This window comes from Acomys russatus, chromosome 9 (genome assembly GCF_903995435.1).
Source record: "Acomys russatus chromosome 9, mAcoRus1.1, whole genome shotgun sequence".
In the NCBI taxonomy this organism is placed as follows: Eukaryota; Metazoa; Chordata; class Mammalia; order Rodentia; family Muridae; genus Acomys; species Acomys russatus.
Window position 1 is genome coordinate 62,622,441 of NC_067145.1, and position 26,828 is coordinate 62,649,268.

The following is a 26,828-nucleotide window of genomic DNA, read 5'->3' on the forward strand; positions in this document are numbered from 1 at the left end:
AATCCCATCCTTGATTCTAAAGCCAGAACCATGTGGCTGGAACGGCCAAGGTTTACTGCTTGCAGGGACTGGAACATACCCCTCCTATACCCCCCGTGCTGTTCAATTATAGCTTCACCAGCTTTGTTTATCCATGGTTTCCTTCACTGACTAAGGTTGGCTTTCCTGGAATTTAATCAGTTCCAGGCTGACCTTGAACTCAGAGATCTGCCTGCCTTTGTTTCCTGAGTGTTGAGATTAAAGATGAACACCAGCACACATGGACCTGAGTTCATTTACTCCCTTTCCATTATAGATCTTTATAGGCCTGGCCATTGTGGCTCAAGATCTGGATCCCATGTGTACCCTCCAGTTCTGAATTGTAGTTCATCCCAGGTATGATCAAGTTAACATCATAGAATAGCCATCCCAGAGGAAAAGGCAAGCCGCCAACATGGAAAGGCCCAAGGATATTCTGATGGACGTTTTGGCCTGGGGAAACTGGGTAGGATCACTAGAAGTCTAGAGTCCATGAGGCAGCAGGTACAAAATATTTGTGTTTCTCTGGTTAAGGTTACATTGGAAGTGAAGGGAAAATTCAAAAGGATGCCAGTTATTAATCAAGTCCTGGGTAGGTATTTGCGACTAATGAGTGAGTGAGTTGTTGTTCTGCCTTCTAAGATGACTTCTATGGGCCATGGACCAAATCCCATTTCCCTGGGTGTTTTAGCCACTTGGTTTTCATTTCAGCTTCTCTCCAGACATGGCAGATCTACTATTAACATGGTTAAAAAGATGAAACTGGGGCAGCAAGAGATTCAGTAGCTGCTTAGCGGCAGTTCAGGTAGGGACCTGAGTATACTAAGAACTTCTACAAAAGCTGGAGGTTGATCACAAAAGCTGAGGGGGACCATGGTGGAAACCACCAGGCACAGTTGTCTGAGCTAACCAAGACCCAACAGGCACAGCAACCAGCTGAGGAGACTGTCCGGGCTTCAGGACTAGGGAATGGTGTCTAGCTTCCTTGCTGTGGAGTTTATGACCAAAGGAGAGTGACCTGCACCCAGAAGACAGAGAAAGGAGAAGTCTTTGATGCACCAAATCTTTTCCAGAAGATTGAGTTCTGGATATTACAAGGTTGCTCTCGTGGCTTTGATTAGCCATAGAGAGAGGCTGAGAGGCCACCTTCTTCCAGAAAGAGGCCATGACCCCAGCCTGTCTTTGACCTAACTTTAGCCTCTCCACCATCTGTGACCCACCTCTAACTTAGATGACTTGAAGACTCAACATAATGCTTTCAGATTGTTTAGTTGTGTGCTTATATCTGGTACACAATGATCATCCTGTCAAAAGTGAGCTTATGAGTTAAATAAAACAGAAATGAGTAACAATCAAATGACACAATAACTTCAAATGTCCTCACAAATAACCAAATAATTCAGAAGGAAAAGTACATAAGCCCTCATTTTAGATCGAAAAATAATCAGGAAAGACCTAATGTTTATTCTCTTAAACTAGGAAACTGGAGCAAAAGCAAACATTCTGTTCCCTTCTTCAGGCTTCAGGCTTCTTCAGATGATCACAGACTCACTGGCAGAATGGTCTAATCTTTTGGCATTGCCACATGACCTTATCCTCTACAAATTTCATGCTCCAAAGCAATGCAATTGAGTTAGAAAAAAAAAAATAGCGATCTCTTAATGCTTAATTAAGTTTAGTATTTTCTGTAGGGCCACATTCATAGTTATACTGTGGCCCGTGTGGATTCCTAGGCCCGTGTGGATTCCTAAGCACGTGTGGATTCCTAGCCACAGGTCAGTCACTTCTATAGCATCTCCCTGATAAACCTCACAGCTACTCTTTAATATGGTAAACATGGATGATCAGACCACCTTTTTTGTTTGCTTGAAAACAGTTTTTTTCCTATACGATATATTCTGATTACAGTTTCTCATCTCCCAACTTCTCCCAGATCTTCCCTGAGTCTCCACCCACCAAAATCCATACCCCCTCTTTCTCTCTCATTATAATATAAACAAGAAACAATAAAATAATATAAGATGAAATAAAAATAAACAAGGCAGAATGGATAAAACAAAGTACCAGGGGAATAAGATCTAGGGAAAACCCACAAGATACACATATAAAGAGACACACTAAGATCAAAATCTCAAGTGACAGCACATGCTTGGGAGGATGTGGAGAAAGGGGAATACCCCTTCATTGCTGGTGGGAACGCAAACTTGTACAACCACTTTTGAAATCTATCTGGCGCTTTCTCAGAAAACTGGGAATAGGGCTTCCTCAAGACCCAGCTATTCCACTCCTTGGAATATACCCAGAAGATGCTCTAGCACACACCAAGGACATATGCTCAACCATGTTCATAGCAGCCTTATTCATAATAGCCAGAACATGGAAACAGCCTAAGTGTCCCTCAGTAGAAGAACTTATAAAGAAACTGTGGTATATTTACACTATGGAATACTACTCAGCTAGTGAAAACAAGGAAATCCCAAAATTTGTGGACAAATGGATGGAACTAGAAATGATTATGAGTGAGTTAACCCAGAAGAGTCAAATGGTATATACTCACTTATAATTGGACACTAGCCCAAGAGGCATGTCCCATGAAAATCTTCACTTACCAGGAGATTGGGATAGATGTGAGGACATCCTATTGGGACTCTAGGTGAGAGAAATATAGGAGATGGGGGAAATAGAAGGATCCAAAGGGTCCTAGAAACCTAAAAGAACATCATGATGGGCGGATCTGGGCCCAGGGGTTCTGCTCAAACTACTGCACCAGCCAAGAACAATACATGCAGTAAACATCAAACCACTACCCAGATCTATCCAATGGACAGGATATTCTCCAAAGTTGAGAAGAGAGTAAGGACTAACTCTAACACAAACTCTGGTGCCCCATATTTGACCACTTCCCCTTGGTGGAGAGGCCTAGGGGCACTCAGAAAGGATAAGCAGGCTACCAAGTCTCATCATGATATCATGACCATATAGTGGGGAGAAGGCCCCCCTTGGTCATAGACCTAATGGGGGGGAATAGAGTGAAAGCAGGAAGGAGGTGGAAATGGGCAGAAACAAGGGATGGGATAACAATTGAGATGTAATGCTAATAAATTAATTAAATAAATTTTAAAAAGAGACACACACACATTCATAACCACAGAAACTCCATAAAAACACAACAAGTGACATATGCTAAAGCCCTGTATTGAAAATAAGAAAAATAATGCCTAGACAAAGTGGTAATGATGCAAAGAACTTCCAAAACGCCACAGAAGTCATTTTGTGTTGTCTGTCTGCTGTTGGGCAGAGGATCTGTCCTCAAGTAAGGTTTTTATACCCAGTGATACTCTACTGGAAAGAATTAAATTTTCCTTTATGAGCAGTTATCAAGTAAAACCTGGTTAGGCATGGGGACTTGGGTTCATGATCCTCTCTGCACCAGGACCCCATGTAGGGGCTATGCATGCCACTGCCGTCTTTATAAGTTCATATGTGAATAGGTCCTGCTGTGGTTAGAAGGCATTGTTTCCTTGGCTTTCTCCAGACCCACTGGATCTTAAAATGTTTCTGCCTCCTTTTTCACAGGGGAATTTGACGGATACATCCCACTTAGGCCTGAGCACTCCAAGGTCTCTAATTCTCTGCACTTTGTTCTATTGTGAGTCCCTAGTTTTGTTGCCATCTATTACAAGCTTCTTTGTTGATGACTGAGCAAGGTACTGATCTACAATTGCAACAGAACGTCATTTAGGAGGTATTTTGTTGCTATGTTCTTTTAGTAGAAGAGTGGTATTTTGATTTCCCCTAGGTCTTTGATCTATTTAGTCTTAGGTTATTAGACATCTGAGCAGTGTTTGGTATGTGTTTCATCTTATGTAGAAGCCCTTAAATCTAACCAGATATTGGTTGGTTACTCCCACAAGCATCATACCACTGTCACACCAGGGTGTCTTGCAGGCAGGCCACTGTTGTAGAGCTAAGGTTTTGTAGTGTTTGCTTTTGTCCATAATATGTTCTCTTCTTAATATGAAAGAAACTGTACTAGATATTCAATATTTTATAACAAAATAGATTTTGGGGGAAGTAGGGATATAGTTAAGTATATAAAGTGCTTGTACAACTGTGAGGACTTCAGTTTGAAACCCCAGAAGCACATGCAAATGTTGGACACAGCAGAGTTCGTATCTGTAAGCTCGGTTCTCCTACAGAGAGATGGGAGGCAGACACAGAAGAATCAAACTCTATAATCTTGTAAAACAGAGAGCCTGGTGCACACAGTAGGAGAACAAGTAGACGCTGTCTCAAACGAGGTAGAAGGGCAATCAATGATGGGGACTACACACAGTGTGCTCCACTCAGTGCACACACATACACACCTCACACTTGCAGAGATTTTTTAAAAACTACATATTCATGTTAAATTATTTTGTCCAATTATCAGCTAACGTAAGTGTCCTGAGAAAAGCTAAACTACAATTTTCTGGAACTTGCCAAGTGATCAATGCTGGAAGGCCAGTGAGCCCCAGAAATCTACCTGTCATCACTTTCCCAATGCTGGAATTAAAGCTTGAGACACCACACCACATCTGCCATTTTCACCTGCATTATGGCACTTGAATGTAGATCCCCTCACTAGCAAAACAAGGTCTTTACTATGTTGGCCATGGCCTTGGCCCCTGGACTAATGACTTTTTAAGCTATGATAAACTGATGGAGATATAACTTCACTGTGAGTTGGGAATCTGTGAATATGTTGCCTACAACTCAAATCCATGAGTTATTAATTTGGAATGCCACTATTAGTAAAAAAGAGGCCCCTCACTTCTATACTCTGTTTGAAGACGCAGAATTTCTCTTGTCTATGTACCAGTGAGCAAACCAAAAAAGTTTCATTAACTCTGGCTCTCTTCTCACTTTTTTCCCTTTTTACATCTCCAATTACAATGAGTTCTAGATAGTCTCTCTCTCTCTCTCTCTCTCTCTCTCTCTCTCTCTCTCTCTCTCTCTCTCTCTCTCTCTCTGTCTCTCTGTCTCTGTCTCTCTCTGTCTCTGTCTCTCTCTCTCTCTCTCTCTCTCTCTCTCTCTCTCTCTCTCTCTCTCTCTCTCTCTCTCTCTCTCTCCTCTCCCTCTCTCCATCACTATCTCTGTGCATAGTACTTAGTACTTTCTCTGATTCTTCCTGGTAGGTCTTTTCTCCTGAAGTATGCCTTCTTTTGCAAGTCAAGTTCATAGAAAATTATGTGTTGACAGCTTTTTTTTTTTTTTTTTTTTTTTTTTTGACTACCCAATCTAAAGACCATAAAAAACCCATCTTTTCTTTTTTTAATGTATTTACTTTACATCCCAGTCATGGTCGACTCTCTCCCCTCCACCCAGTCCCATGCTTCCTTCCTCCTCACCTCTCCCTTATTCCTCAGAAAACGGGGTGGACCCACCCACCCCAGGGACCCACCCACCCTAGCTCGTCAAATCTCATCAGGACCTAGTTCACCCTCTTTCCCTCATCCTACCCACAAAAACATTGATCCAAAACTCACCCTGTTTACAAGACATGCAAGGATAAACATAGAACAGGTAGAGCAGAGATTGAGGGAATGTCCAGACAATGCCTAGCCCAAACCAGGTACCACCCATGGAAGAGAGCCAACCATACCCTTACCACAATTACCTATTTTCTATCTGCCTAGATCTTACCTGTTCATTGGTTTCAGAGTAAGTTCATATTCCAACAAGAACTTCAAAAGACTGTTTGCTATGCTTGCAGGCAGGAGGCTATCAGAATTGTTTTCTGAGAGGCTCCACCCAGCAGCAGTTTAAACAGATGCTGAGACTTCCAGCCCAACATTGGGCAAAGCATAGGGAGTCTAGTTGAAAAGTGAGAGGAAGAATAAGAGGACCTAAAGGTGACAGGAGGTCCATAGGAAGACCAACAGAGCCAACTGACCAAGGCCCAGAGTGGCCTGTGGAGTCTTAAAGCACCAACCAAGGACCATGCTTGGACTGGACCTAGGCCTCCTACACAGATGTAGCTGATGGGCAGCTCAGGCTTCATGTGGATCCACTAGTGGTAGGGAGTGGGGACTGTCTTTGACATGGACTCTGTTGCCTGCTTTTTTATCACTTCCCCTGACAGGGACAGCCATTCTTCTCATATGCAGTGTTTTCATTGCTGCCATTTTTTGGTTGGTTATTCCTTTATTTTAGTGAACTTATTTTCTGATTATACTAGACCAGAAGTCCTCCAAGCACGGGGGCTTAAGTCAGTGACAGACAAAATGAGATATTAAAAAGTTTAGTTTAACGTCCTCTCTTCAATGAAGAACCCTGAATCTAGTCCTATTGTTTTGTTAAATGAACATAGTACCAGGCTATCTTCTAATTTCCAGACCTATATAAGTGTAGTTCTCATTCTTTATCAGAAAAGCTTCTTTATGTAGTGGACAACAGAGATTAATTCAAAGCTTCATAACTGATCAAAGTACAGAAAATAAGTGATTGTGGAATGTCCAGTCCTAAGTGGGACGCTTATATCCTATTCACTGAAGGTCTTGATGGAGTGTGACCTTACCCTGAAGCCAAAGGACAGGTAAGATCTAGACAGATAGAAAATGGGTAGCTATGGTAAGGAGATGTCATAGATGTCACTAATTGTCACAGCCACCTTTTCTGAGCACCTACCATACAGTAGACACTGTATTTCCAGGTCAACTAACTCAGTTTTCAGAGTCATTTCTTCACCCACTTTTGAGCACTGTTAGAGACAGAGGTTGGAGTGTTCTGCTGCAATGGCAAATAATAATAACAATAATCAAATAACTAATGCTACTATTTTTAAAAAAAGTTTTAGTGAATGAGTGAAGAATGAGTCAGTACATTTAAGGAGACCTTTGAATGGCTCATGGACCTTCTAACTACCACCCACTTGTATATTCCATGTCTATGCTTTATTGCTATTGCACATATAAACAACTGATCTTCTGGGTTCAACCGAAAAACCTAAAGCAAAACTTCCTAAGGTGCCTGAAAACAGCAACAGGGATCACAAGTCACATGCCTATACCCCAAAACCACTTAAGGCTGGAGCTTCTCAGCTGAATTAATAGTATTTTACCATTGTTATCCAAAGCACAAATATCAGTTCTCTCTGCCACCTATCTGCTTGCTTCCCCAATCTGCTTCCTAAAGCCCTATCTTTTTTATTATTATTATTACTTCTATTTATTTTACAAAGAGCTGTGGCTTTCTCTCTTCCTGGCTCTTCCTGATAAGCACTCTGCTAAATGAAATACAATGAGGCTATTGGTGCAAATTACTGAATAGATAATGTAGCCTGACATTAGGGTCAATGGTGTTGTTTGCAGTGGGAAGGTAGTTAAACTGAAACAAAAGATTGTTCAAATTAGAGAACATAGAAGTTATTGGCTGGGCACAAAGGGTAAAATTATAAATATGCTAATATGTCTTACTATCATAATATGACTCTGTTGAGAATAAAATATTGAAAATTTATAATTACATTAAATAGAGTAGACATAGTATTTTTCAACTGTGTATCCGATATTTGACTGCATTTTGAATTTTCATCCTAACAATCACAATAGAGAGAAGAAGAAATACTAGCTTGGCTGATTTTGTCATTGTTGCTTTTAGACTACAAAACACCTCAGTAACTTGTGGGATCTTTTAAGCAGAAGAAAACTTTGCGTTCAATATTTTTATGAAAATAACTCTGAATCACCATAATTTTCTCTGTTCATTTTTTCCCATTTGATTTTGACTGTAGTATACATGTTTCGGAAGTGGAGTGGTTTATTGAGCACCTGTGTACTGTAGAAACCACGTTTTCAGGTCAGCTCCTTCATTTCTCACACTAACTTCCCCACCCAGGTCTGATCTGAAAGCACTCTCTGTTACCTCTACGTGACCCTCTAAATGCCAGATGTCAAATAGCACTTGCCACAGCGAGAACTTAAAACAAACTCTGATTGTAAAAGGCTCATTAGATCAAATGACCCTCAGAGAAACTGAGATACCTGCAGCCTAACTAAGCAACAGAAGGCCAAATAAGCCTGCACAGGAAAGGATTTGGGGACAATCCTTTTTTTTTTTTTTTTTTTTTTTTTTTTTTTTTATCTTCATGAAATATTTTTAATGTGATGTTAATAATAGTTAACACAATTTACTACTTCCAAGCACATAGTTTGCTGAATCTTGTTAATTGCAAAGCATAGTACCACCACGGCTACCAAAATTTCTTAGAGGAAAAGGTTTCTTAAATATATTTGTCTTTGAAAAGACCTAGTCTTTTGAAATCTCCTCTATGTCGACCCTTAGTATATTGAACTGCTTTCTAACATGGTAATTTTGTCTTCTCTAAAACTTGATGTAAACAAAATCACATAAAGCAAAGTGTTTTAGTGTTTTGTTTGTTATCAGCTTCTCTCTCTCTCTCTCTCTCTCTCTCTCTCTCTCTCTCTCTCTCTCTTCCCCTTTCCCTCTACCCCTCCTCACTCTCTTATTTACCAATTCACAAAGACTTGCTCACAAAGCCCCAGTGATACTTCCCACTTATGTGCCCTCTTCCTAGGTTGGGGGTTATGAGCACACACCATACCTGGCTATTACATTGGTTTTATGGAGTGAACCCTGCTCCTCATGCTTGTGCACCAAGAAGTTACCCACTGAGCCATCTCCTCAGTACTTGGATCAAGCTGGGAACTAAAGTCCAATTAAAGAAAATGATTCTAATAGACATAATAATTCAGTTAAAACATGGCCTGGAGTATATTTTCCAGGGAAAAAAGCCCCCAAGATGGGTACCCATGATTTGCTGGGTGGACTCCTGTATGGAAGCTTTTCCTGGTGAGGGGATCACTTTATCACAGCTTCTAATACCTTTTGACATCACTTTTCCTAAGGAACTATCCTTTGCCAAAAGAACTGCCTCTTTAGAAGTAAAACACACACACAAAGAAGCCTTACCACCTCCTTCCCCAGAGTAAAGAGCTGTTCAGTGTTCCACTCTCGAGCTTCTGCTCTGTGAGTCACACTCAGGACCTCAGCAATACTCAGCCTCTACTACTCAACCTCCTGTGTTCATGAACTTGTATTGGTCTTTCTCGTTAGCATTATTGACATCATGTACCCTAACCCCCATCAGAGACTTTTTCCTGTGAATGTGGGCTTGGACCATCAAGCCCTGCGATGAATCATCATGCCTGGCTCAATTTCTTTGACTTCATGGATCTCATAGACTTTGTACACAACTTGGACTACAGTGAAGCAACTCAAAGATTCTCAGTCTCAGTCTTTACCACTGGTGCCGATCTTGACCTGACACTTAGGTATTGGGAAATAACTAGTTTTTCTATCCTCATCCTTCTGTGTACTAGAAAAACTCACTGCAAAACATACTATCTATCTCAAAATTACTAAGGCATGGCTTGTGTATGACCCTAAAATTTACCTAGGACATGGCCAAATATAGACCCTCCAAATCTCTATTGGATACTTTATAGATGATAGCTGAATGGTCCCAAAGGACCAACCTAGAAAAATACCAGTCTTCTGGACCCACCCAAACATGACTATCTTCTCTCCTCCCCCTGAGGCTTAGTTGATCCTTGAACTTAGGCATGAGGAGACCAAATATCTTTCTTAAATAATGAGCTGTCCTTACAGGTGGCCACAGGCTGCTCATCTGTGGGTTCTGATGGCATGACCCACATCACTAATTCATGGCCCTTACTCACCCTTTATTAAAGAAGAAAGTGCCTGCCTACCTTTTAGAGAAACTGAGAAGTTGAAGGCAGACCATTCTTCCTATTGTAGCTCTCAAGCCTCAAAGTCCTACTAATCTTTCCAGATAAATATGAAATGCTAATGCGCTTTAAAAGTTGAGTGCTTACTGCTATGACCCCTTTGACAGTGTTCATAAGGAAATGGGATAGAGCCTCATAAAGTATATTCATTCAGAACGTGATCATTTAATTGACCAGTTGGTTTCATCTTTTCTCAACTTCTCTGAGATACAAATATTAATGATGAAAGTTTACAAAAACTTAAGTTTTTGGTGACTGTTCAGACAGCAAACTGTCTCTTACTTTTTTTTTCATTTTGGAAGCTGCTAACCTGAACTTCCGGTTTACTCAGGTAATTAATTTTATTTCTTCTCAAGTCTCTGATGGGATTGAAGACCAGATAGTTTAGTTTTACAATTAAGCTTAGTTGTTTAGCGGTTAAGATGTTTTTAGGTCTAGATAGATGTTTTAAGTTGGTAGAAATGAGATATGATAGATATTGATTTACATTCAGAATTTTAGACTCATCAAGATAGGAAAGATGTTTCCTTTAAGGATGCCAAATTCAAATAGCCAAAACACTATGAAGGTAACATTTATATAATTCCTGACTGTTTTGTGCTTCATCTTGCTATATGTAGTTTATTGTATTTATGTGTAAGAAGATATATATTTATTTATTTATTTATATGAAAAAATAATAAAAAAGTAAGTTATGCCCTAAACACCTGTAAGGTTGTGTATATAGTATTATGCTGAGTACAGTAAGCCAAACATGATGGTGCATGGGGAAAGTTTAAATCTCAAAGTTGAGTTAGGCTGCATAGCATAATACTATCTCAAAAACTCACAAAATAAAACCAGACAAATTTCCTGGGAATGGAAGTACACGGCAGTGAAGGGCCTGCCTAACATGCTAGAGGTCATGGGTTCAATCCCAGATTTACAAAAACCAGCAACAACAAATAATGAGCTTTCCTTGTATTTTAAAATGAAGTCATACAGGTCAGTATGGAGAAGACCAGGGGCTTGCCTACTAGACTTCCATACCTGGTAGGTACATTGATTCAATGGTAGCCTTTATCACATTTTGTAGCAAAGAGTATAAACCAGAGGCTAACTCAAATAATCGGGGGTATAGAAAAGTACAGAGCTCCTGATCCCAAATGGTATTTTCTTTTAATACTAGGTTATTGATCTGGAACTGTAAGAGCTTTCCTGAGACACAGGGTTTATAGCCTGGCGTCACTGCAACAGGCAGTAGAGAACCCTGTGGAAACAGCAGCCCATCTGGCCTTGGGGAGCAACACTGAGAGTCCATCTAGGGAAGATTCACACTTGATTTCACCATTTCCCTTCCCCCTTTTCATGATTACATCTTCAGGTTGTTCTTTTAGTAGACACTGGCTACACTGACTACCCTAACTTCACACACACCAAAAAAGACCCATGTAAACAGCGAGAAAAGCAGCAGGGGCATTTAGCATATCGACCTGAATAAAGCCCTTCCAGCTTCTTCCTCTGACAACTTTCTCTGCTGCTTGCCTTCTTTACTACCTCAGATAGAGCTGACCTCTGGAGATGGAGGACTATTGTCGCCCATCAGATTATATGTGTGAACACTTGACTGCCATTGGTAGCACTGTTTCAGAAGGTTCTGGAACCTCTAGTAGGTGGAGCCTCACTGTAGGAAACAGGATCAGACTCATTTCCTCTTTACTGTCTCCTAACTGCAGGTATACTGTGACCAACCTCCTATTTCTGCTGCCATGTCTTGCCTGCCAAGATGTGCTATATTCTCTCAAACTATAAGACAAAAAAGACCACTGTTTCTTTCATTCTCTTATTGTAAGATATTTTGTCACAGTAATGATCAGAGAAACTTTTAAGCGAGGCTTGATTAAGACTATGCCTCATGCGTAAGTGTCATTACTGTTAATGAATGATCAATACAGATCCTGCTTCAAGAGCCTGTCGCAGGTGTTTAACCTGATAACTGATCAAAGCTCTGGGGTGTTCTGACAACCTCATAAACCATCACAAATGGGTGTTTACAATGTGGCCTCTCATGCACTGAGCAAACTGTACTTCTGGAAGAGGATAACCAAGGAATTTCTTAGTATTGACTTATCTAGGTTTGGAACAGGCAGAACTCACTCTGTTCACAATAAACTCCTTAGCTAGCCACCCCATCATTTGCTTTAGTTTGAACTCTGACAAGGGCTATCCTAGTTAGTTCTATCTGTCAAGACAATACAACCTAAAGCAATTTTAAAGGGTCTTAGTTGAGGAATTGTCCAGTTCAGATTGATCTGTGACAATGTCTTTTAAAGAAATTATCTTAACTACTGATTCATGTAGGAGGGTCCCGCCCACTATGGGCAATGCCATCCCTAGATAAGGGCCTAGGCTGTGTAAGAAGCTAAACAGACTCTAGCCAGGCAGCGAGGCAGAGTGAGTGAGCCAGCATGTCTTACTCCTCCATTGGCCCTGCCTTCAGGTTGCTGCCTTGAGTGACTCTCCTGACTTCCTTCAGTGATGGTCTTTGACCTGGAAGTATAAACCCTTTCCTCTCCTAAGAATCACTTGTTCAGCAATTTATCATAGCAAGGACACTAAAATTATGGCCTTTTAAATGTATTTCAATAGAAGGCAATGGTTATTCTAAAGGTGAACCTTTGAAAACAGCTCTAAAGCTTCGTTTTCTTGGCTTTAGTCTAGCAAAGATTATTGAGGTGGGAGCCGAAAAGGGAAATTTGTACTAGAAACTATAAAATATAAGCTATTAAAAATTAATGTAGACACAAAATAAAATAGTTCCAAAATCAGCAGGTGTGTTGACAAATGTTGGGAGTACAGTGCTACCATGCTTCCAGTAAGTTCTAGACCACCCTGATGTATAGAGTAAAATATTATTTTTAAAAAATGATCATAACATAAATAATGGAGAAGAATGATTGCTTCAGAGATGAGTATGTGTGCGTGTGTGTTTGTCACATAAAACTAAATAATTATTAGAACAAGGTCAAGGTCAGTTTTGTCTAGATGTATGATAGTCAACACCTACAATGAAATAGTCATGGTAAAAGGTAAAATATCACTCCCTAGAAACACATCCTATTTAAAGCAGAATCTCTCTCAGCAAAGCCATTTGTCTCTTTCATGACTCCAATATGGATTTTTCAGTAGCTTTAGATATGCCAGTCAAGCAGAAGGGAACATAAAAATAAGCCGAAGTTAACTGTGTTCTCTGTCCCATATTAAACAATAAAACTAAATTATGTCTCTGTATGTCTCTGGCTTGCCTATAATCACTTTTATTTATGACATACATTTTAGAAAGGAATCCAAAATACATAAAATACTTTTAAAGAATTAAATAGATGAAAACATATTAGATTTTTATCATTATTTTTACTATACATCTTTATATTTATGTTATTAAATTTCATGTAAGTCTAAAGGGATTTTCTATGTAATTAATGCCTGTCTCTAAGTAATAAAAATCATAGGAAAAGTCATCATTGCTAGTCCAGTAGCCTTCCCTCTAAGCACAACTTGAATAATCTGAGGTACCTCACTATAATAAAATGTACCGATACTGGCTAATGCCTTGTCATTTAGAGAGATGGCTACCGCTCAGTTACAATTAATTGAAGATGAACAAAGGGCTTGCTATTATTATTAGTTTGTTAGATTATTTGATTCATTTTTACTGGTTGTATTTTAATTAATCAATCAAATTATTTGAGGGGCATGCATTTCATGACACGCATGTGAACATTGGAGGATAACTCACAGGAGCCGATCTTTACTTCTACTCTAGTTCCAGAGACCCAGGTATTCAGGCTTGACAAAAAGCCATCTCTCAACCTCTCAACTACAGTTTTATTTTATGGTCCCACAACATATCATGTCAAAACAACAGTATATTTATGAGTAGGTCATTACTGATATCCTCTACTTAGTGTTAGCCTGTGATAATCATGAGCCCTTTCATGAAACAAATAGGCATTTACGGTGGCCCCAATAAGCTAAATAATTGTTTGAAAGTCTTGGTTTCCAGGGGGCAGCGCTGTTGGAGAAGGTTATGGGATCTATGGACATGGAGGCTTGCTGGAGAAAGTGGGTGACAGGACGTGGACCTTAAGGTTTCATAGCTAAGCCCTACTTCTTATTCTCATTGTCTTAGAGTTTCTACTGCTGTGATGAAACACCATGACCGAACAGCAAGTGATGGAGGAAAGTACTTACTGGGTTCACGCTTCCACACTGTAGTCCATCAGTGAAGGAAGGCAGGACACAAACTCAAGCAGGGTAGAAACCTGGCGGCAGGAGATGATTTAGAGACTGTGGAGGGCTGCTGCTTACTGGCTTGCTCAGTCAGCTTTCTTTTAGAACCCAGAACCACCAACCCAGGAATAGTACCACCCACAATGGGCTGGGCCCTCCTCCACTAATCACTAATTAAGAAAAGGCTCTGCATGCTGGCCTGCAGCCATATCTTTTGGAGGAATTTTCTCAATTGAGGTTCTCTTCTCAAAGATGACTATATTTTGTGTCAAGTTGGCATAAACCTAGCCAGTATCACTGACCCCTTGTCAGACTGAACACAAAACCCACTGCTGTTAAGCCACAACCTTTCCTTTCTTGTTAAACCTAATCATACATTACATCACAATAGAAAACATCCCACAAACTTAAAACGTCCCACAATGCAAACACTTCAAAAGCTGTCTCTTTAAAAAAAATTGTCTCTTAAAGTCCAAATCCTCTGTAGAACTCCCAACTCTCTCTCTCTCTCTCTCTCTCTCTCTCTCTCTCTCTCTCTCTCTCTCTCTCTCTCTCTCTCTCTCTCTCAATTTAAAGTCTCTCAACTGCATGATCCTGTAAAAAAAAAAAAAAAAAAAAAAAAAGTACTACTTACCTCAGGTGGGAAGAACCAGAACACAGTTACAATCAAAACAAAGCAAAACCAAACTTCCACAGATGTCAATAATGGATGCCCAGTGTCTGGGACCCACTCATGATCGTCTGTACACTTCCACAGCTGTTGCATCAGTTTTCTGCCTCATCCCTCTGCAAACACACACAACTTGTTTTCCAGGCTCTGCCTGGTTCCAATCCACAGCTGCTGCTGTTCTAGCTGGTCATCCCGTGGTGCTGGCGTCTCCAAAACGCTGAGTTCTTCTGCCACAACTGGACTGCACTTTCACCAACAGCCTCTCCTCGGCTCTCTCTAAGGTGCTGAGCCTCAACTTCTCTGCCTGACCCCTTCAAACTGGACATTCGACTGCCATTGGGGCAGTATCTTTACCAATGACCTTGCCTGGTCTCTCACAGTGTCAAGCCTCAGCTGCTTTCCATGACTCCTTTATGCTCTCAAAGCCAGTGCCATCTGAGCGACACATGCACCACCAACTTTGGCTGCCAGCATGACATATATCCTTGGCTGCCTCTGGAACACAGCGTCTGTGTGCTGACTCTCAGGAAACACTTCGCAGGAGATTTCAATGATGCTGCCTCTTCTTAATCAACACTAAATTGTTGGCATCAGGTGACCGGCATCGAGTGTCTCAGCAAAGCAAAGTTTTCACTTTAGTAGTTTTGGTCTCTTGTTAGTCACCGCTGGTTCTTCAGCCCCGGCTAGGCAGAAATATTGAATCATAATTCAAATTAACAAGCGTCCATGATATATTCTTTAAACTTCCTTCTGAAACCTCACAAACCAGGTTTCCATTGCATGCACCGCTCTCAAAATTCTTATCTTCCTAGCTCTTACACAACACCCACTGAGCTCTCAACACTTACTCAATGGCTTTTCTTTTCTTTTTCTTTTTTTTTAAGCTTTGATTTTTTAAAATTTTTATTTACTAGTGCTCACGCTAAGGAGATGAGGCATTTCCTAAATGACTAGTTTCTTTCTCCTGTTTGTTTGTTTGTTTATAATTTATATATTCACTTTACATCTCAATCATAGCCCTTCCCTCCTCTTGTCCTGATCCCTCCCTCCCACCCCCTTCTCCCTATCACCTGTCCCCTTGTCCTCATGAAAGGGGAGCCCCCCAACCCACCCCAGAACATCAAGTCACAGCAGGACAGAGCCCCTACTTGTCCATTGAGGCCAGGCAAGGGATCCCAGTTAGGGCAGAGTGATCAAAAGCAGGCAACAGGACTCATGGAGATCAAACTGCCCATCAGTTATATATGTGTAGGAGGCCTAAGTCAGTACATGCATGCTCTTTGGTTGGTGTTTCTATGCAAGCCCCCGTGGGTCTATGTTAGTTGACTCTGTTGGTCTTCTTGCAGAATTCCTATCCCCTCCAGGTCTTTCTATCCTTCCCTCCCACTCTTCCACATGACTTCATGAACTGGAGTACTCAGGATCTGATTCAATCTGCTTCTGGGTGAGGCCTCTCAGAGAACTGTTAAGTTAGGCTTCTGTTTCTGTAGTTCCTGTTTTCTTCCCTGGATTTTCCATCTCCAGGATTTCCCAGTTTGTGTTTTCTTTATTGTTTCTATTTCCATTTTCAGGTCTTGAACTATTTTATTCATTTCCTTCACCTGTCTGTATTTTTTTATATTTCTTTAAGTGATTTATTCATTTCCTCTTTAAGGGCCTTTCTCTCTTTGGTTGTATTTTCCTGTATTTCTTTATGGGATTTATTTATTTCCTCTTTAAAGGCCTCTATCATCTTCAAAAGTATGCCTTAAGGTCACTTTCTTTTGTTTCAGTCGTGTTAGGGTATCCAGGGCTGCTTGCTGTGGGATACCTGGGTTCTGGAGGAGCCATATCGCCCTGGCTTTTGTGGATTCTGTTCTTATACTGGCCTTTAGCCATCTGATTATCTCTGAAATTTGCTAGTTGTTCCTGGTGACTGACGGATTTCTCAAGGGTCCAGGAGGAGCCCTGGGAAGAAGGCTAGATGCTCGGGAGCAGCCCTCCTCTAAATGTTGGGTATGGTTGTAGACTGGCTGCTGGTTATTCAGGAATAGCATGCCTTTCTGCTCAGGTGGCTATGTCCCAGTTAGACCCACAGGTAGGGGATTGGACCAGGAGTGCCTAGCCTCTATGATCCTGAGGACCAGCAGGTCTCTTCAGGAACCCAGGAGCCTTCCTCAATGAAGGAACTCCCAGAGTCAGCAGTCCTGCCAATTGCTCGCTAGCTCTGTGGCCTCTGAGCTCAAGCAGCCCAGACAGTGGACTCTGCCATTTTGGAGTACAGTCCTGTAGGCTCCTGAGGTCCAGCCAGTCTCCCCAGGGCAGGGGAGTAGAGCCATGGACTGGATGCTAGGACTGTTTCCCTGGATTCCGTGAGCTGTGTGGCCAGAGGCTGGAACTTAATATACCTGGAATTTGGGAGCTTTTGTTGAGATGGTGGGAATAGTCAGGTGGGCAGAAGTTGGACCCACTCATTCCTGGCACCTATGGTCTCTCCTTTCACTAGGGAAACACAGACACTGGCCTTTTGGAGTCTGCAACACAACCTCTCACTCATTCTGTAGTCACTGTGGTCCTGCAACTCAGAAACAGTTTGTACTGGGTGACACCATCTTTGATCTCCTCCACTCAATGGCTTTTCTAGCCCGAAGCTCCAGAGTCCTTTCACAATCTTCCTGAACACAATATGTTCAGGTCTGTCACAATAATGACCCTCATTATCCTGGTACCAACTTGATTCAGTTAGAATTTCTATTGCTGCAATAAGAGACCAGGGCCAAAAATCACATGGAAAGGTTTATTCGGCTTACACTTCTAGTTTGTAGTCCATCACCAAAGCCTGGATAGGAACTCAAACAGGCCAGGGACCCAGAGCAGGAGCTGATGGAGGGGCTGTGGGAAAGTGCACCTACTGGCTTGCTTCTCATGGCTTGCCATCATCCTGCCTTCTTATAGAACCCAGAGCCACCAGCCCAGGGACGACCTTGCTCACGATGGGCCAAGGCCCTCCTCCGTCTACCACAAATTAAAAAAAAGTTCTACAGCAGCAGCTATCACCCTGTGGGGTGCAGCCCCTTCCACAACAGTTGCCTAAGACCATCACGAAACACAGATATCTACATTTAAATTTTATAACAGTAACGAAATTACAGTTGTGAAGTAACAACAAAAATAATTTTATGGTTGGGAATCACCACGCCATGAGGAGGGGTCAGAGCATTAGGAAGGCCGAGAACCACTGCTCTGTAGGCTGCGCCACGGACTGATGTTCTGGAGGCATTTTCTCCATTGAGGTTCCCTCTGCTCAGATGACTGTAGTTTGTGTCAGGTTGACATAAATCTAGCCAGCACACTCATCTATGATACAGTGTAAACAATTGATGCCATGCTCCTGTCCCCGTGGTTTTCCTGCCATGATGGACTATATCCTCTCAAATCTTAAGCCAAAATAAACCCTTTCTCCAGTGTGATGCTCTCTGTCAGTTACTTCATCACAGCAATGAAGAAGGTAACTAATACTGAAATCAAGTCCTGAAATTCTATTCATGAAATCATTTTATCTTTAATTTTAGAGCAGATATCAATGCATTTAGCAATATCCCTTCCAAGGGCAGGACCTCCAGAATTACAATTTATAGGTACAGTAATTGTGCTTACTGAATGCTAACGAGCTGTATGTGACAACCCCAAGTTCTACAGACTTAGATCCACGCAACCCAAACAACACTACCTATTCTCCAAAGCATTTCAAGTTATTAAGTATGTTGCATGAATCAGTTTTAACACTAACACATGAGTGCAAGTACATGTTATATAGCCATTGCGTTCCTCAATATGAGTCACTATGCAAAAGACTTTAAAACTTGTTTACCTAGGGAAGATGTTTCTGTTTTGACTTATCAGAACTAACTTTAATTTGACCAGATAAAAGGCAAAAATGTTGAGAAGACAGTTTTTTTTTCTGAAAGAAGTATTACAAAAATAAACATGACTTTCCTCCAAGTGAAGTTTTATGTTTGATTCAAAGTATATCAGAATTGACTTGCAACCTCTTTTCACTGATACAACTAAATATCTTAATGTTAATTTTGATGATGTGGAACTTGGTCTCTTTTAAATGATAACATATTAAACTGTTCTTAGTAAAAAGACACAGGCTGACAGAATGGATGTGAAAACAGGATCCATCATTCTGCTGCATATAAGAAACATACCTCAGCAATAAAGATAAACATTACCTCAGAGCAAAGGGTTGGAAAACTGTATTCCGAGCAAATGGACCCAAGAAGCAAGCTGGAGTAGCCATTCTAGTATCTGATAAAATATACTTTCAATCAAAACTAACCAAAAGAGATGGGGAAGGTAACTACATCCTCATCAAAGGAAAAATATGCCAAGATGATGTCTCAATTCTGAACATATATTCCCCAAATGCAGGAGCACCCACATTCATAAAAGAGACATTACTAAAGCTTAAATCACACATTGAAGCCCACACATTAATAGTGGGAGACTTCAAAAGCCCCCTCTTCCCAATAGACAGATCATCAAGACAGACACTGAATGGAGAAAAAGGAAACTAACAGACATCATGAAGCAAATGGACCTAACTGACATCACCAGAACATTTCACCCAAACACTAAAGAATACACCTCTTTTCAGCACCTCATGGAACCTTCTCCAAAATTCGCCATGTACTTGTTCACAAAGATAACCTCAACAGATACAAGAAAATCAAAATAATCCCTTGCATGTTATCAGACTACCATGGATTAAAGCTGGACCTCAACAACATAAGAAATAACCAAAAGCTTACAAACTCAAGGAAACTGAACAACTCCCTACGCGATGACATCTGGGTAAGAGACGAATTAAAAGAGAAATTAAAAACTTCCCAGAATCCAATGAAACTGAAGGCACAACATACCCAAACTTAGGGGACACAATGAAAACAGTGCTAAGAGGAAAGTTCGTAGCACTAAGTGCCTTTAAAAAAGAAACTGGAGAGCTCCCATACCGGCACTTAACAGCACACCTGAAAGTTCTAGAAAAAAGAAGCAGAAATACCCAAGAGGAGTAGGACAGCTGGAAATCATCAAACTCAGGGCTAAAATCAATAAATTGGAAACAAAAATTCAAATGTAAGATTATCCTTCATACACATTACATATATACATATATATATATATATATATATATATATATATATATATATATATATATATATATATATATATGTATGTATGTATGTATTTGTACTCTAATGTAAGGTATTATGCCCATATAACTAAGTTATAATACAAGATTTACTTCTGATACTTTGAAAGTACTGATGCAGGCTGTTTAGGATAAGTATGTTATACAAGTAAATTGTTAGTTGATCAAATCATGGTCATATCAATTACTAGTCTATTTTTATCACAAGAATATACATCTTAGGTGCAACAAATAAATATGACTCTAGAGAAAGATAAGGCAAAATACTTAGATAAGGTCTTCAAAAACCTCAGAGACATATAGAATATGGTATTTTTAAATGTTTTATTATTTTAAAGATTCACTTACAATGAGACAGGTTAACTCTTGGCAACACACAGCCTAACTCAAAGAGGATGATGAGCATCAAAGAATTTCCTTATGGGGCTGGCCTCAAATGTGACAAACAAGCCACTGGGGAAAATATCTTCATTTCTACCACAGACAGAATTCTGCTGAAAAGGGGGAAAGCTTGGATGCAGGTAGAGTCGATGGACAAACTCTGCCAAGACAGGGTAAGCAAGTCCTCAATAGTTCCTGCCTCACTAATATGTCTGTCAGATAAATTGGGCCAGAAGGCTGAAGATGATGCTCCAACATCATAGAGAGTTTTGGCTGACTATTCTGGTAGCAAACTGTTTGTCATCTTCTCATCTGGAAAGCTACTAACCTGCACTCCCCATGTACTCAATTAAACAATTTTATTCCTTTTCAAGTCTCTGATGGGGTTGAAGACCAGGTAATTTAGTTTTACAATGAAGCTTAATTGTTTAGGGGTTAAGATGTTTTTAGGTCTAGATAGATGTTTTAAGTTGATAAAGATGAGATATGATAGATATTGATTTACATTCAGAATTTTAGACGCACCAAGATAGGAAAGATGTTTTCTTCAAGGCTATTAAATACAAATAGCAAAGCACTAAGAATTTAACATTTATATAATTCCTGATTGTGTCATGGCTCTTCTTGCTATAGGTAGTTTATTTATATATGTGCAATATGTATATGTATAAATGTATATGTAAATATAAAGTATTTAATAAACAAATAAACTATTCTTTAACAATTTTATATATTCATGTAGTATATTCTGATTAATATCACTCTTTTCTTTTCTTAGCTTCCTCCCATTCATAGTCTCACACCCAGAAATCCCTTTCTCAGAGGTATTTAATTTCGCTTTGTTTAACTCTTGTAATCCGTGTGGCCATGGGTTTGCAGCTCGCTATCTATTGGAGCATCGAGAGCTCATCAGTGGGTACACAGCTGAAGAGAATGTCTGCCCATCCTCAGAACCCATCAGTCTTAACAGATTTGGTGCCCACGTACTTATCAGAGATTGCTTCTGGGAGTGTTTTAACTGCAGCAAATGCCTGGCAATGAAGCCTGAGATAGTGTCTTAGTTACTGTTCTATTGCTGTGAAAAGATGCCGCGATCAAGACAGCTTGCCGGAGAAAGCATTTAACTGGGGCGTGCTTCCAGTTTCAGAGGCTTAGTCCATGATCATCACAGAGCATGGCAGCAGGTGTGTAGACAGGGCTCTGGAGCAATAGCTGAGAGATTACATCCAAATCTGCATACATGAGGCAAAGAGAGTGGGAGACTGGGCCTGCAGAAGGCTTTTGAAACCTCAAAGTCCACCCCTATGGACTCACCTCCTCCAATAAGGCCACACCTTCGTAAACCTTCCTACACAGTCCACCAGCATGAGCCTGTAGAGGTGATCCTCATTCAAACCAACACAGACAACTTCTCTTAAATGTCCTTTCCAGCCTCCTGCTCATGTTTATATAATCTCAGCAGGGAATGCATCCTTAGGCTACATGTGACCAGTATGTGCCTAGGGCAAGAGGAAGAGGACAAGAAGTAGAGCCTGGCCCTAGTCCTCTCCAAGGTTCACCAGAACCTGAAAGTGTCTAGCAACTAAACAGACTGCGCATGGAGAAAAACAATGATTAATAAGGCTTCAGGAGGATGACAGGGTGTGATAACATGTGAATGAAGCAGGATAACCGCACGCCCACATCACTTAGCTCTGTCCATGTCATTTCAACTTAAAGGCTGTGTTTACTCCTCCTTCTGGTGAATGAGTTATAATGACAAATAGATAGTCAAATTGTAGATGGCAAAAGCACAACTTCATCCAATACAAAAAAACAATATAAGCATAGGAAGTTTAAACTATTAAAATAGTCTAATATATTAATATGATGGCATAAGACAAATGTATATATACTAAGCTTTGATGAGAAAATGAAACATTAATGGCGATTATATAAATAAAAGCTATATGCAAGTTTAAAACCTATAACTAATTATTATACTAATACAAAATATAATTTTTTAAACCCTTTATTTCAAACCCTATGAGAATCATTGGAAAATTTTAAAATTATTAACAAGCTTCTCTGACTGTTGTAAAGCAACGCTATCAATGACCATGGATCAGAAGACATTGTGTTCCTTCCTATTGCAAAACGGTGTCCTTTGTAGCAGAAAGAATGTGCATTTATGCCAACTGTGAATTTCAGCCTTCAAAATACCTCTTTAATGTTTGTAAAACATGAACAGCCCTCAGTCCTCAATAAGCTAAATAATCTCATAGTCCTTTATTCATTACATATTTACAAGTTATATTACAAGTGCAATAATGATGCATCTCCTAGACATTTGCCTCCCAGTTTTCCTATGCATTCTTCTAGCCCATTTTAATTTTTTTCCATGTCCTTACTTTTACTTCATGTACTGCCTCTGTATCTTTTCACCTCACCTGCCCTTTGAGGCTCACCCAGTTGCTTAGCAGAGCTCTGGGACATCCCTGTTGGCTCTGTGTCTTCTAGCTGTCCAGACTTCACCCTGGGGCAGGAACAAGGTCAACAGAACTTTAAGTGTGATGTGCTTGCTCTGCTTCAGCATCAATATCACACCTCCCCAACCCTCACAAGCTTCACGATGACTAACTGGGAGGCAGAGAGAATTAAACAAATTGAAACTGAGAGTATCTCACTGTGAGAAGCACAGGAGACAGACAATGATGATCTGAGATTTTCTAACATTTCCTCTTCGGACAAACAAACGAAGAAATAAAACTCCATGATTCATCCATTCCCGTGCAATCCCGTAATACCCACCACCACTGGGAAAACAGCTGTATTGATCTAGTCAGAGAGTTGCATCCTCTTATCCGGATTCCCTTGTGTTCATCTGCTCCCACTCACCCTTCCTCCTGATCTGCAAAATTGTCATTTCTGTAACAGTCTCTGTATCAGTGCTTCTCAATCTGTGGGTCACAACTCCACAGATGGCATATCAGATATTAACATTACAATTCATTACAGTTATGACATAGCAACTAAGTAATTTTCTGGTGCAGATCACCACAACATGAATATTAAATGTTGCAGCATTAGCAAAGCTGAAAACCACTGTTCTATATGATGGCACCAAACAGCCATAGAAGTTCTGTGCTCTAGGTACACAGGTTCTTGACAATTTGCACAAAGAATGAAAGAAAAGTTTCTCACACCCAATGTTGCAAAGTTGGTCTCACATTTTCTTCTAGGGGTTCGTTTACCTGGTGTTATACTTAGGTCTGTTTCGACTTTGAACCTTGTGTGCGTCTGCATGTGTATGTGCATCCATGTGTGTGTGTGTGTGTGTGTGTGTGTATATGTGTGTGTGTGTGAGAGAGAGAGAGAGAGAGAGAGAGAGAGAGAGAGAGAGAGAGAGAGGGGCATACAATTATTTTTATATGACTCCTTAATGGTTCTATCACAATTTGCTAGAAATACTTCTTTCTCATAATGTTTTGTGTATCTGTGTGTGTGTGTGGGGGGGTGCATGTATGTGTGTATGTGCACCTGAAAGCATCTTTTATTCATTTGATATAATTCTATGTTGACTCAATTAGTGTAGTTGCATAGTAAGTTTGAAATCAAATACAATTATTCCCCCAAATTCCATCTTTTCTCAAGAGTTGCTTTTTATATTCTGTATCTTTTGTATTACTACAGAAATTTCAGAATTTTGCTGGAAATTTTCTATTATAAGTCATGCTACAGCTTCCACTAAGATGAAATTAAAGCTACAGTTTAATTTTTGAATCACTGTCATCTTAACAATATTGCTTATTTTTAAGTACTATTCCAAAAATTAAACTGAAGTTCATCAAAATAAATCATTTTACTTTGGAAAGCAAGCTACAGACTAAAATAAGATGTTTTAAAATCACATATTTGACAAAGAACTCATGTCTATTAAAAATAAAGAACACTTGGAATCAACTAACAAGAAAATAAACAATACATTTTTTTAATTGGGCAAAAATGTAGAATAGAAACTCCACTATGTAATGTCAAACACACACACACACACACACACACACACACACACACACACACACACACGCATGCAATCATAACCACACACAGAGGCAGAGGCAGGCTGATCTCTGTGAATTGAAGGCCAGCCTGGTCTATAGAGTGAGTTCCAAAACAACTAAGACTACACAGAAAAACTTTGTCTCAAAAAACAAAAACAAAAATTGTTTGGCAATTTTTCTTAGTTAGTTTTTATTCATAACCATAAGCTTAACTCTGCAATCTAGCTAGACTTGGAGGGCAATAAGAAAAAGATGGAGCCCAAAGAGCTGCGGTGAGAGCAGAGACTCTAGGACATTGTCAACAAATAGGATGAGGGAACTCTCCTGAACTAGAGGAGGAATGATCTGCCAGGTAAGAAACTCACAAGTTAAAAGAAAATAGAGTTGTCCGTAGCTGGAAATGGTGATCTTCTTGCTGGTCTTGCCATTTCTGGACCCAAACTTCTCCACGGCTGTCCTAATGCGCATGACTTCTTTCACCTTCCCAAAGACCACATGCCATCCAGCCACTCCGCCTTGGCAACTCAGATGTTTGGTCCATTTGTGTTTCATGCCAGGACCTGTACGCTTCAGGATGAAGTTCTTATCTTCAGATTTCTTCCAGTAGATGAACCTGCCACCAGTGCCATTATGGCATATGATGTCACAAACCGGGCACATGAATCCTGAGATAGTTCTGTGAAAGGAAGAACCCTTATGCACAAATCTTTTCTCCCCAGTGCTCAGAGCACGAATGTTTCCTGCTGTCTTTAGGAGTTCGCTTACAGCTCAAAGGAGACTTGGTCTGAGGGCTTCTCATCAGCTGTAATGTGAAAGAACACAGTGCTGTTCACCATGACTGCAGCGAGCTGTGACGTGGAACAACAGCGCTGAAAAGCCTGTTTGACAGTGTCTTAAGATGTTAAATATTTGCCTACCATAAGATGGAGCCATCTCGCTTCTAGGTATTTGCCCATAGAAATGAAATCTTATGTCCATCCTAAGACTTGCACACACATGTTTATAAAAGCTTCTAGTGTAATCGACAGAGGTATGAATGAATTTAAGTGTCCATCAGAATAGGCATGGATAAGCAAAGTATGGAATAATGATACAATTGAAAACCATTCAGTGATAAAAATGTATTGTGACTAGAGTTGGAGAGATTGTTCCTGCTCTAGTGGAGAAACTGAGTCTGTCATTACAGCTCCTGAGGGATCTAACCCTTTCACATCCATTATCACCACTCACTCACGCAGAAGTACATATGTGTGCATGTGTGTATGTGTGTGTGTGTGTGTGTGCATACACACACCTCATTAAAATAAAATAAAATAGTTAAAATATTAATAATAGATAAAACAGAGTTAAATTTCCATGCTTCTTTACTTGTGGCAAGTAAAAGAGTTAGAATGCAAAATACTATGTGCCAATTGGAATGAATTTCTGTTTCAAATTAAAAATAGATGCCTAGAGAAGCAATTACACAAGATTGGCCTCTGACTGCCACATATACATGTATGTGCACCTGTTAGAACACACACACACACGCATGCATGCACGCATGCACATATGCACGGTTTGTGTTCTAGGCAATCATAAAATAAAAAGTAGCTAATAATATGCATTAATTATTATACTTAGGTCTATAGCAAAAATAATAACTGCCCATGCCGGTACTTGATGTGGAAATACATAGGCTTCTAAGGAAATTTACATTAAAGTGAATTATATTTTTTAAAAATCAAAGCACACATTTTTTTTTACCAATTTGGAATTCACATTTTTTAGGTTATGAGTTAGACTTCTATCTTGACAGATTTAAGTGGTAATTTGTTACACCATGAGATGGCATGGAATGTATTTATTGACATTTCAAATTGCAGCATTTTCAGCAAGAAAGATACCTAATTTTAAGCCTCTAAAACAGCATGATACAGCCATATATTTCTTGCTGAATAGCAATCACTCAGATATGGGATTCTGATTTGCAGGCGTAATGTAGGATGGGAGGTCTGCACACAGAAAACTGATGTTAAGTAGACAAGAGGTTGCCATCGTGCCTATTAACACGCCTGACGTTTATCTCAAAATGCTAAGTCATTCTATGATGTTTCAGCATTGAATAATTGTGCCAGCTCAATAAAACCATGTGAAATCATTATTTCCTGACATTAGTAAAGCCGAATTTTCCAGCACTACTTGAATGGGCAACTGAATGAGGAGACTCGAAAATGCATTGAAACCAGGTCAGCTGTTCCACAGTTCCCACAATACAGCCCGCAGTTGCATGAAGGGTAATCTTAAACCATTCGTTAGAGCAGCCTGTACATCTTTATCTTGAAATTCCAAATGTCTCAACAATAGACAATTGTTAAAACTAGACAATTATTTTTCAGCACCCACTGATTAATGACTTCGTCTATGACACAGAAAGGAGTGCTAGAACAAAGGCATCC

General features: G+C 40.1%; 1 pseudogene; it reads right to left on the minus strand.

The window, feature by feature from the left end:
* Positions 1-24,615: 24,615 nt before the first annotated feature.
* Positions 24,616-25,226, minus strand: LOC127193657 (peptidyl-prolyl cis-trans isomerase A-like; annotated as a pseudogene).
* Between the last annotated feature and the right edge of the window lie 1,602 nt (positions 25,227-26,828).